Here is a 13,473-nt window from a genome sequence, read left to right on the forward strand (position 1 = left end):
TTTGCAAGTTCAAGTAGTACTTACTTCTGGGTCAAAATCGTTTGCAAGTAGAAAAATTCTGACAGTCAAAATCTTTTGCGAAGCAAAAACTTTTGCTTGCAACTTCAACTGAATGTGATGGATGGGATCTACACAAGCAGAAGGGGTGGATTTCTATTGGTAGCTTGCTTGATTAGCAGTGTGGTGGGAAGAAGGCACCTTGGGGAACACCTGGACCATTTATCATAATATAAAATTTCCATTTTACATTTTTTCCAGTGAAAATCAGGGATTTTCCTATATTTATTTTACTGATCATGTACTTTAATCATCATACTGAGATTCCATTTGAAGGTTATTGAACCAAAAACAGTAAAAACTTGAGAAAAAGTAAGCCGAGCCGCACCGGGGTTAAGATCCGAACTGCACCTAGGTTCAGCTCTGAGCTGCACCGGGCTCCGCTTCGAGCCACATAAGGGTTCAGCTCCAAGCCGAACCGGGCTCCACTCCGAGGCTGCCCCGGAGTTCACAGCTCTGGGGCTCCGCTCTGAGCTGCACCGGGGATCCATTCGGAGCTGCCTCGGGCTGCGGGCAGAACCCGGGCTCATAGCCAGACGAGGTGCGGCAGGGAGCCGTCCTGGTTCCCACTGTGTTCATGTGGGCAGGAGGACCAGGCCCCAGGCACACTGTCAGTCTGAAGCAAGCTACCAATAGAAATCCACCCCTTCTGCTCATGTAGATCCTGCCCATCATGTTCAGTTGAACTTGCAAGCAAAAGTTTTTGCTTCCCAAAAGATTTTGACACGCAAAACTTTTCTACTCGCAAACGATTTTGACTTGGAAGTAAATACCACTTGAACTTGCAAGGAAAACTTTTTGATTTGCAAAAGATTTAGAGGTGCAAAATGTTTGGACTTGCAAACAAAACTTTTGAAATGACAAAACATTTTGGCCTGCAAGCAGAGGTCTCAGATTTGAAATGAAAGAAAATGAGAACACAATCAATTTTGTTAAGCTTAAAAATTTTCAAGCCTTCAATTTTGTTTTCAAATCTGTATTTTTTGTTTGCCTTTTTCCCCTTTGCTTGCATAATAAAGACACAAAATTATTTTCATACTCAGGTCACCTCCACCATAGGCAAGGTAAAAACAAAGTTTACGACCCCCACCCAACGCCACCTGGGAAACGACTAGACAAAGAAGAACAGATTCAACACGCAAGACTCTGCGACAGTGGTAGGTGTCACTGTAACGTCATCTCAAAAACATAAAATGTGTGGCTTTTCTATGCTTGTCAGCAAAGTAGCTATTGTTGTAGATAGCGTTATATGTAAAACAAGTAAAGTTACTGAATTTTACAGCGTGTTACAGCAGAGGTTAGCATTTGATTGTTTGTAGGTGGCTACACCAACGCATGAGTTCACCAACTGTTTACACGAGTGCACTCGTGTAAACAGCTTGAACTTGTGACAGAGTTAGTACGTGGTTAGTAGTGTGGTCCATGCGTACCTCCATCCCATTCAGTAACTGCTGGGTTAGCAAAGAGAGCCTTCAGGTCTCATCTTCATATCTCTCTCCCTCTCTCTCTCTCTTTCACTGTGTTGTGAATTTATCGATCTGCAGAGTGAACACCAGTGAAAAGCTGCCTCTGAAAAAGAAACCAAAACTATTGTTTGATAAGGATCTTCCTGTCTCAGGCTGTACAACTGCCAGTGAACCGGTCTGTTTTGATGGTCATGGACAGCTCATGATAACCCCTCTCCGGTCCCTGCTGCTTCAGATCCTCACCCGACAGAGAAACTGTCTCAATATAGATACTAGGCCTGTAACGGTAAACAAAATTTTTGGTTTGGTACATTTTCGGTTTTGAAAGCCACAGTTCGGTTTTTTTCGGTTTGGTATGGGAAGAAAGAAAACCCCTCAAAATGTCTTTAAAGCATATATGGATTTTTGGACATTTTCCCCCCAATTTTTGGAGACAATAGAATATAGAAAAACAGGAATAATATAATTCTGCTGCTATATATCAAAAAGAAAAGAAAATAAATAAAATATTACTAAATGTATTTTAAATGTATTGCACTTTTCCCTGAGAGGTAGTTTTGAACAAACAACAAAAATCAAATCACACTTCTGTCAGTTATAAAATCATTCAGTCAGTCAGTCAGTCTGTCATCTGTCAGTCATAAAAATAACAACAAAACAATTCCACATGAAGTGCAACATTAACAAGGGGGCAAACTCGTATTCTGTTTTAACAAACTGAAGAGCAACACTGACAACAAAATTAACCAAATTATTTATTTTAGGACAGCTAACAAACTGTTTAGGCCACTTTGTGTTCTTGTGTGTGTGTGTCTGTGTGTGTGTGTGTATGTGTGTGCAGGGTGCGATTTGTCAAAAACACGGGGAGGGGGGTTATATACGTGGGGGTATGGTCCATAACTAACGTAACTAATGCTGATGTGAAACAAAAGTGAAAATTTACATTCTTTCAACGTCCAACTCCCGGGTTCTATTCCTCTATTGTACAGTGTGTGTGTGTGTGTGTGAGAGAGAGAAACAGACAGACAGAGCAGGTGTAAGTGTTTGAGAACTACCGTAGTTCATAGGGGCCAAACAATGTTCGTCTTATCTTCTCTTTCCCCATTGTTATCTTTCACTGGGACCTGATGTGATCCCAAACAGGACAGTAATGATGGCAGAGGGTCTTTAATCTCTTCCTTCCAGGCTGACATCATATTTGTTGTTTCTTTTTTAACCTTATTGCCACCGCTATTTCATATTTCAGGTCAATATGCACTCCTTCAATATGTCCATGTGGAACTTGCGCAGATTTAAAGTTCCGCATCGAACAATGTCTTTCGTTCCTTTTTCTTTTTCTCAACATACTGTGCCGTTTGGGTACAGCTGTGTACCACACCAAACAGGTGCGTACCGGTTTGGTATGTGTACCATTACAGACCTAATAGATACTCAGGACAAACTCATGCCAGTTAAAATGGGGCCCATACGAGTGAGCTTCAACTTTTTAAAGGGACTTGATATCTGGAAAAAACCAAAGGAGAGGAGGCTTTATGAAGTGAAGGAAATTAAAAAGAAATCCAGTGACTGACCCTCAGAGTAACTGGACCATATGCCACTGTTGGGATTTGTCTGTCACTCACCAGGAGTGCTACCACTGACCAGTCTGGATCAGATCACACTAACATGTTTTAAAAGCATCATTCTTTCAGAAGAAAGAATTACATACATTTGTTCATTGAACATACATACATACATACATTTGTTCATTGAACAGTTCAAGAAAATACGATTGTGTTTCACTTTTTGTTTATTTGTGTACAATGGTGTATATGTGTGACATTGTGAATGACTTGATATGGAAAATAAAGATAATGAAACAAACAATATACTTTTTAAAATTAAAGTTTTATTTCAGGATTCAACTGTATAGCAGTGGGACTCAACAAAAATCAGAAGGACTCAGTCGTTTTTGGTGAGCTGTACGGGTGGGAATCGATAAGAATTTAACGATTTCGATTCCATTATCAATTTTGCTTATCGATCCGGTTCCTTATCAATTCTCATTGGGTGAAGGAATAAAAGAGTACAAATGGGTGTGTTTGCATTAACTGTCTTTTATATTTCCATCTCTGCACAGAAAATGTAACATGTAAAATATGTACAAATAATAATAACAGATGACATGCCGGGCCCAGTTTTGGAGGGGGGGGGGTGCAGTGAAAGTGAAACTAAAGACACTTTACTAATTCCTCTACTGCTGCATTTCCACTATGCAGAACCGGTTTGACTTGGCCTGTCTCCTGTTGTTGTGCACCTCATTTCCTTTCCCCTACCTTCGAAAACTTGTATTTGAGTGGGTACGATGTTTGTTGCCCGCACCGGAACCGGCCTGGTGTCCACTCTGCCACTAGATTAATAAGTGTCGCTGAGTAGCGTAACAAATATTTGACATTCCTGTAAATGAATCACATGCTGTCGACAAATGTTTGAACATGTTGGAGGGATTCCACCCTTTTGAAGAAATGGAAGCTTTGCAAGTGTTACAACTGGACCTGGTGTTGTCTTTTTAGACCGTTTCTGCCTCAACGCTGTGTTGGCTACATTCTGACCAAAACAATGCAGCGTACGTGTGATGTCATTGCGCATGCGCAACGAAGGCGGAATCGATAAGCAGAACCATTAAGCAGGCAGGCAAACAATTCCAAGGAACCAACCTACTGGGATCCGGTTCTCAAAAAGAACTGGTTCTCGATTCCCATCCCTAGTGAGCTGAGTCCCAGGACTCAGTCAGACCAATTTATAGATGAAACACTGGATATGAAGTTTAAACTATGTGTTATGACCAACAGTTATTCTGTCTTTTATAAATGCATCCGTCTGTTTTTACAAATGGAAAACCTGCAATTCAAAGATGCACAGCCTGATACAAATTATATCACTGTCCACTGTGTCCAAAATTCAAGTTATAACACATGTCGGCCGATTTGTCGGTGCATTTTATTTAGAAAAATCCTTGATGCAGTTCCGGAATGCAGTTTATTTTGAAAATTCTTTGTTTTTCCTTGCCTATGGTGGAGGTGACCTGAGAGTGGAGCCTGCACCAGAAATGATTCCACACTGGAGGTCTGCAGCCACACTGTGGTGACCATTTCTGCAGCAGCAATTCTAACTGCATGTTTTCAAATAACACAGCTTCGTCTCTCTCTCTCTCTACCGAGACCACAAGCGCCAGGCATGCGTAGTCACATTGAAGAGCTGACCCCAGGACACACCTTTAAAGACCGCCCCCCTCATTTGCCTACTGAAGCAAAATGCATACAGAAATGTAATAAAAAAGGACATGCAGAAATGTAAAATAGAGATGCAGGAATAAATAGGCTTGGGGAAAGAAATAGAGGAAGAAAATGCAAGAGTACTGGGGAGGCAAATATGACTAGGATTTTTAAAAAGAAAAAGTCAATAAATTAATAAAATGTTAGATGAAAATGAAATAAAGAAATAAATAATTTTGGGGTCATAAAGAGATAAAGAAAATGTAAAAAGATAACAATGCAAAAATAAATGCAGGGATAAAAATTAAAAAAGGAAAAATGTAAATAAGGACAAAATAAATACATAAATAGCATGGAAAATGAAATGTTAAAGTAAATAACCAGGGTTTTTAACAAAAAATTAAATTAAACTGCTTAGAAATGACAATACAAACATTTTTGTCACACTTTACAGATAACTTCATAGAAAATGCCTTTAAATTTTTTTGTACCATGTATTGGCACATTAGTCAATTTATTTAGCCATTTTTATGTTTCTGTATATATTATTAAATATGACAGGGTCGGTCCTCCATATGTGGTGTAACGGTAGATTTACCTACAGGCGCCCTCAATGCTGTGCCCCCATACTGTAGTGTCCAACTAGACATCTACAGGATGGACCCAAGTTATTCCGCACTGGTCTTTATTAGTAGACCACAAAATGGTTACTGTTTGATTATTGATACCGCTTTAGTGATTGAGTGAATCACACATAGTTGTCAAACATAGGCCTATATTTAACTGGTGTGTGTAGATAAATTTGCCTGCATCTGCTGGCTGTCAGAAATGTGTCAGCATCTTGTGATTCGTTACAGTGTTTTGCTTGACAGATCATCAAGAAGGCCACATGCACACACATTTTCCTGCATGAACTACTGTAGTTTTTTCTATGATGCTACTACTAGATCTAAGCCTCAGTGTTAGTTATTTGTTGTACAAATAGGTTACATAAAGTTTGAATTTGCCAGCAAACGTATCTAGCTCTACTATTATAGTGCAGGCTATAGCTCTTTTATTTCAACTTGACAGTTAATAATACACACGGTAGGAAATGGCATGATGTCAATTTGATATTTAAATGAGCCATGTGCTAAGGCTACTGGCTAATGACCTATGTACCGGGGGCCAGTGAGGGGTACCAATGAAAACAGAAACAAGATCAAATGGAATATTGTTTTCTGCAGTGCAATGGAATTCAATGCTAAAACTGCTAAAAAAGTGAACTCTTCACTTTGGTTCCAAAAGTGGTCGAATTAGTGAGGTTAAACTGTGTTAATTTTATTAGTCTGTCAGCCATCTTCTGAACCGCTTTATCCTCAAGAGGGTTGCGGGGTGCTGGAGCCTATCCAAGCTACCTATGGGCAAAGGTGGGGTACACCTTGTCACCGTGTCACCAGTTCATCACAGGACATCATTTTATTAGGGTATGATAACAAAAAACTAAAGTTTTAAGTGATTTGAAGCATTTATAATGTTACTTTAGGGATAGCTTTGCCCCCTTGAACCCAACCCAGGGCTCCTGGACCCCACCATTTTCCTGTGCCCCCCCCCCCCCCCCCCCCCCAACCCCTCAATTTTTTTCCGGACCTGCCACTGATGTGTATAAATGAGTCTCTACTGAACTAGATGGGCATTCTACCACAGTCAATAGCATTCTCTTCTTAAAATGTAATGAATTTTTAAAAAAAAAAGAAAAGAGAGAAGAGAAAATAAACAAAAAAGACACAGAAATCGAACAACGAAACATATATATCAACAACACTGGAAAACTACAAGTACCACTATGACAAACAAGCCATCAACAAAAGTATGTAGAGATTAAATTGATAAATAACAAAATGCAAGTTTAAGCCTTGGAAATGTCCACAATAATGTACAAAGTGACTAGTTCATAAATAACAAGAGTACTCCACCTTAAGACAAAGTATGTTTCAATATGCCAATCGATCCAATATCAGCAAGTACATTTTTCCAATCTGCTGGGTCTTTAAACCTGAAAGCCCTTTTGCCAATAGTTCTCTTAATTTGAGGAACAAAAAAATAGAGTTGTGCAGAATGCTCATTGGGACATATGTAGTAATAGAAGGATAAGGGAAGTGGATGCACTTAAATATATGCTGAATCCAAGGAATTTGCCTCCTTGCATTTAGCAATTAGTCTTTTAAGGCATCAGACATAGTAAAATGATGACAAATTAATAATATTAATCCTCATACACAGTAAATTTCAGGACAAATTATGACATATGTTTTCCTTTGGCCAGTATACAGTATATGTCACTGGGATGTTTTCAGATCCATCTGCTGCAGAGAGAAGGTTTCTGTTCTTTTACTTTTTTGCAGTTTTAAGGGTTCTATTACTAGACACATTATTAGTTATAGCTTATTAATATATTAAAGGGTACCTAATTTTAATAGCAAGCTATTTCAAAAGATCACGTATAATACTAGTGGTTCTGTCAGGTAACTTGCGTTATAGCCCGTTGTCAAGTACATATGAGTACTAAGTCACTGCTCCATCAGTCAGACATAGTCAGTGACATGTTGCCTCCTTCACAGGCTGTTCTAGCACCTGTAGTGATGCAGACTCGTTGATTTGTCCAGTTGGCTGGGCTGAGATGGTCTGGTCAGTGACCCCGTGCAGCAGATACCAGTCCAAGATGACACATTATCGACCAGTGCTGAGTTGTGTCCCTAGGACAACAGCAGAGTGCAAAGCTTAAGGATGCACAAAGAACAAGTGCGAATACATGCTTTCCACTGAGTCTTGCTCACTGACTGCTGTTTGTTTACTCGTGCTGATCACCCAGAAACAAAAATGGTACATCACTTCTGACCAGGAATGGATGCTCCCCATAGGTTCTACCTCTGCCCGTAACTCACATAATAAAAAGGTCCAGTGTAGTGTATTTATGATTTTTTTTTTTTTTTTTTTACTGAATTTGTGTCGTAAGCATGGCCAGGACAGGAACACTTTAACATATCATTGGCCTCATAGTATAATTGCCTAAGTTGTATTTTTGGCCAAATTGTGACATCTGCATAACTCTCCTAACACTGCTGTTTCATTTTGCATCATTGGCTATGTCCTGAAAAAAATAAGACAAAGGCAATTCTGCTATGAGTCTAGCAATATGCTGATGTACATAATGTAAAATACTTTAGTTAATATGAGCACGACTATTAAATAATTGCTAAAAAAACTAGATAACTGTTGGTTAAGGTAGTTACTATTAATGTATGATTTTTGTCAGGCATTAGTATAAAAGGTATGAGATGCATGTTTACACATACAGATTCTAAATTGTTCAGTAAGGGATATCAACTTTTATTGAGTCAGTGTCCAGTAATTTGCAACTTTTTGTAGATAATCCTTATCAGCAATGAATAATTAGTCGTAAACTATTTTTATGATAGCTTATATCATGCTAGGAGGTGAACTACTGCAGATGTAGGTAATGTTTGGAACACCTACTGTTTATCTGTTTATTCATTTTCCAGTTTGATGCAGGTTTCAGGTTTTTGTCTGCCCCTGGTGTGAATAACTCATCAATCACTGATATGGTGTATATCAGTCTTGTTAGCATTTGCACCGGAGCCCTTGAGGTGACTAGCCAAGTTACATAAGACTACTGAATGGCAGTCAAACATTTATACTAGATAAAGAAGCCCTTGAAAGCTATGAATCCACCTGTGTGCTGTTTGTCTTCGCTCTGAGGGCTCCCACACGTTGTCCAATGGTGCTCAAATATACAAGTGTTGTCAAACACCGCAGGCAATGAGTGTTTGCAAATTGCACTTTAGTAGGTAGTGTTTTTTATTTGCACATGAACATGTGCATGTATTTGTGAAGTAGTATTAAAAGTGCAGCTACCCTGCACCTCTTACTACTGTCCTTACACATGCTGACATACAATAGAATACTCACATACCCACCACACATACATACTCTGGATTTGTACAAAAGCCATATTGTTCCAAACAACAACTTTTAGACTCAGGACCTTACCCCTGCCATGCTTTATTTCCTAATCATGGCCTGTTCACTGTGCATTATTTGGCTTATTACATGGTTACTCACTAAAAAAATAAAAAAAATTAATAATAGATTATACAGTAGGTAACTAATGGAAGGAGGCAAGTTCTTCATTACCATGTGTAGGTTTAATAAAAATATTAGTACAAAGAGAGACAAAAAGTCCTTTGGTCTGCCTTTGAGGGTAGAGAGACTGTTCTGGTGCTCTCAGGTCATATTACAGTATTTTTGATATTTATTTGAATTTTAAAAATGCAGGTTTTGAAGGTGTATATTATAAGAAAGTTTTGTGAGAAAGAAAATTATTCTATTTCGGTCTCTCCTTTGAAACGACTGCAGTGTGCATGCCATTCTGACGGCGTGTTTGAGTATGACTGCTCATGTCAGGGGTCACCAACCCTGGTCCTCGAGATCTACTGTCCTGCATGTTTTATGTATTCCTCTTCCAACACACCTGATTCAAATGATTAGCCTATCATCAAGCTCTGCAGAAACCTGATAATGATTGTCAGGTGTGCTGGAAGAGGGAAACATCTAAAGCATGCAGGATAGTAGATCTGGAGGACCAGGGTTGGTGACCCCTGGCTTATGTGTAGCTTGACCCAAACACACAGAACTCATCATGCTGATATGTTTGTTATTTATAGTAACACCACTAACATCACTAATATCATTTGATGTGGAGACAGATAAAAAAGTGTTTTATGAAATACCTTGATTTCTATATAGATCTCATGAAATACAAATACTATGACTTGAACAAAGAACTACACTGTAGGTGTCACTCCTCTTATTGTCTCTGAAGGAGTCACTAGTGTATTTAGCCATGTGCAGTCTGTGTGTGTGTCTTGAAAACTGAATAAAGACACCCCCCCCCCCCAAGCTTGGACAGAGTACAAGTAATCATTCTTCTTCTTGCCTGGATGAAGGCCTTAGGGCATGGGGATATTTATTTGTAGAAAAAGTAAGTATCAGTGTGTAAATTTAATTGACAGACATAATTAGTGATTGCTGGTCAGGTTCATTTATGCCAGACTCAAGTGCTCTACTTAATGGCTTCACACAGATGCTGAAACATAGTTTCTCTTAAAGAGATCAGCATGAAAAATCTCAAGGACATCTACATTTAAACTTAGTCTTTTCATTTTGACCAGGAGGAGCAGAAGGAAGGTGTGTTTTTGAAATTGTGGTGGTCTTTCCCCTGACTTCAGCTCCTGTAGCTTTAAATATTCAATGTGTAATATTTGTGCATGGTTGCATAATTATATGAGGTTTGTGTTGTCTGTGGTCTTTGATATTAACTGACTGGATTTCTAAGCATTTCTGTGTTCGTTCGTTTTTTCATTCATTCATTCGCTCGCTCGCTCACTCACTCCATTTGTTCCTTCCTTCCTTCATTCATTCATTTTCAGATATTTTTCAGGTGGCATCCAGGGGCGTCAAACTAATTTTTGTTCATGTGCCACATTCAGCCCAATTTGATCTCAAATGAGCCAGACCAATAAAACAATAACATAATAATCTATAAATAATGTCAACTCCAAACCTTTCTCTATGTGTGAGTGAAAAAAGTAAAATTACATTATGAAAATGTTTACATCTATAAACTGTGCTTTACAAAAATGTGAATACATGAACAACCTGAAATCTCTTGAGGAAAAATAAGCACAATATTATGCCTCGGTTTATCATTTACACATGTACATTACAACTTACACATCACAGAAAATCTACAAATACATAAAACATGTAGTAACAGGCTGTACATGTAGTAACTTACTTCTTGTGAGACTCTTTCATGTTGTTTATATTTGTTCTGGTTATTCTCAATTTTTGGGATTGGATAGTTTGTACTTTTTTACACTAAAACAAGAGAAAAATTTGGAGTTTTCCTTATTTACGGGGTGGTTGTGGCTCAGGAGGTAGAGTGGGCCAATAACCTGGAGGGTTGGTGGCTCAAATCCCATTCTGTCCTAGTCATGGGCTGTTGTGTACTTGGGCAAGACACGTCACCCACCTTCCCTCCAGTGTCACTCATATTGAATGTTTGGTGGTGGTCAGAGGGGCAGTTTGGCGTGGATTGGCAGCCACGCTTCCGTCAGCCTGTGGCTACAGATGTAGTTTACAGTTGCAGTTTACCAGTGTGTGAACGTAAGAGTGAATGAATACTGGAGCAACAATAATGTTAAGTGCCTTGAAAACTACCATAGAAACCCAATCCATTATTATAATAGTATTTTGCTCACTTTAGATCAAACTGGGCTGTACATGAGTTAAATACTGAATTAAAATGATTTTGACACCCTTGGTTGTTTATATATCCAGTGTAACTATTGCATTTCACCAAGTCATTCAACGGACTGGACTGGACTCTTTTCCGGGCCGGTCTTGGCTTGCAGACTGTATGTTTGACATTCCTGGTCTAGACACATCACCAGATCACCTGTAAATAAACAGAAGAGAAATGAAGAACACAGGAGCAAATGAAGACATTTTAATGGTAAAAACAACCAAACATGAGCATGCTCAATTCTGAATATTCCAGAAAATCCTAAATCCCTTCTGACTGTTTAAGGCCATATCAGTGCCAGATAGACTGGACACTGGACAGGCCAACTGCTTTGATTACTCCATCACTACTTTAACTTGACATTCTACTTGACACCCTTACTTTTTTAAAGTTAATGATCTGAATACTTACTTGAATTTCAACTTCAATATTCAACTTTAACTTCAAATTTTCTTTTTCATTGTAAGATATTGATGTTTAAAAGTGATCCATAATCTTCATGGTTCACATTCTAATATAGAAGGTAATGGTAGTGACCTTGACACTACTTGGTATTAAACACTTTAAAGAAGGAAATCCAGTCTGAGCTGCTATTCACAATTATGGTTCATTATATGGTTGCAAAAACACAACACTTGTTATTTTTATGTGATTTAACAGTAATGAAAATATAATTATGAATAGTATCCTCCATTTCTAGAATGAAATCCTCCTAAAACTTACACATTGGACCTAAGGACCTTTAAGAGATTTGACAATGTGAAGTAGAGGTTGTAGTTACCCGTGAGTATGTATTTTTCTGACTAGTCTGATTGGTCAGGGTTAAGGTTAGGGTTAGGGGTTCAATTCCATTTCCTGCTCCACATTAAAAGAGCAGTTTGGATGAAGCAACATCTTTGATCACATTTTGTTGCATTCCACATCAATAGGCCTGAGGAACATTAATTTCTCATTACCAGCATTGGATGCACTTTGTTAGCCTTAGAGTATTTAGAATGAAATAGGGATGCAAAGAACCATCTGCTTTCAGCTCTTTTCTATGTAAGTGTGACTAACTCAGAGGACCTGGCTTCAGACCCTTGGCAGAACTTTGAACTCAGCGGTTTGGAGGTCAGAACCTGGTCAGGACCCTGTCAGGACAGAGGGGCCCTCTGGATTCTCATCAAAACCCAAATGACCAAGGACAAGTGAAGCACCAGCCTTAGCCAGGAGATGAAATGATCCCAGGCTTATTAACCTGATCCACCGATCTCTTTCAAGGAATTAATAATCTCTCTCACTCCTCTATTCTCTATAAGGCTAGCTTAGTTCCCAGTTTCTCCAAAATCATAGAGACAAGTGTGAGGAAATCAGCATAAAACTCTTCACAATAATGTAATTCTAACTGAAACAAAGTATGCCATTCCTATTAGAATAAAAAGCTAGGGTGACAGTCCTAATATCGTCATTAGTGATATAAGACAAGATTAACTGATAAGAGTTTGATTAGCTACTTGTGGTCAGGTTCATATGTTTTTGTACAGTGACACAAATTTTGTAATTTTGCTTCTGAACACCTCCACAGTGGATCGGAAATGAAGTATTAAAGATGTGACTGAGGTGTGGACTTTAATTCAAGGGACTGAAGGGGGTATTGCATTCATCATTTAGGCATTGCAACTATTTTAAATGTGATTCCTTCATTTTACAAGCATTTCCGCCAATACAATAATATTGTAGCATATTCTAGTCTCTTGTATTTTTTGCTCCTAGGGTTATCAAGGTCGAGTTTATTTTTATAGCACATTTAAAACAGTACAAGGAGCCAAAGTCCTGTACAACGATCAAAGTAAAATTGCTTAATACAGAAAAACTTGTAAAAATAAGAATAAAATATATTAAAAATGATAAAAACAGATACACAATAATAGGATACATAGCATAAGAACATCTTAAACACAACCAGTAGATAAAATAAATAAAAGTAACATACTTGTATTAAAAGCCAGTGTAAATAGATGCATCTTTCTTTTTCATTTCTGTGCACATGTAGTTACGGGTTGATATGGTGTTGTGGTGTTTGCAGGGCACAGACTCATCAACTTTTTTTTCTTTTTGCATGTGTTTCTCAAAACAGGAGCTTGGACACAAGCTTAAATTTTAGCCTCTGGAATAAATTCCCCGGGAGTCGAAAGCAACTCACTTTTAATGTGTGACCATTGCATAAACTCTAAAGCAAAGTAAAAATATTTTATTTGTTTATTTATTTTTCCAAGTGTAAATTTTATTCCTCACGTATTAAAGTTCTAATCTGATATAGCAGACCTGGGCATTGTATGGTCCGCGGGCC

This window comes from Sphaeramia orbicularis, chromosome 17 (genome assembly GCF_902148855.1).
Source record: "Sphaeramia orbicularis chromosome 17, fSphaOr1.1, whole genome shotgun sequence".
Taxonomy (NCBI): domain Eukaryota; kingdom Metazoa; phylum Chordata; class Actinopteri; order Kurtiformes; family Apogonidae; genus Sphaeramia; species Sphaeramia orbicularis.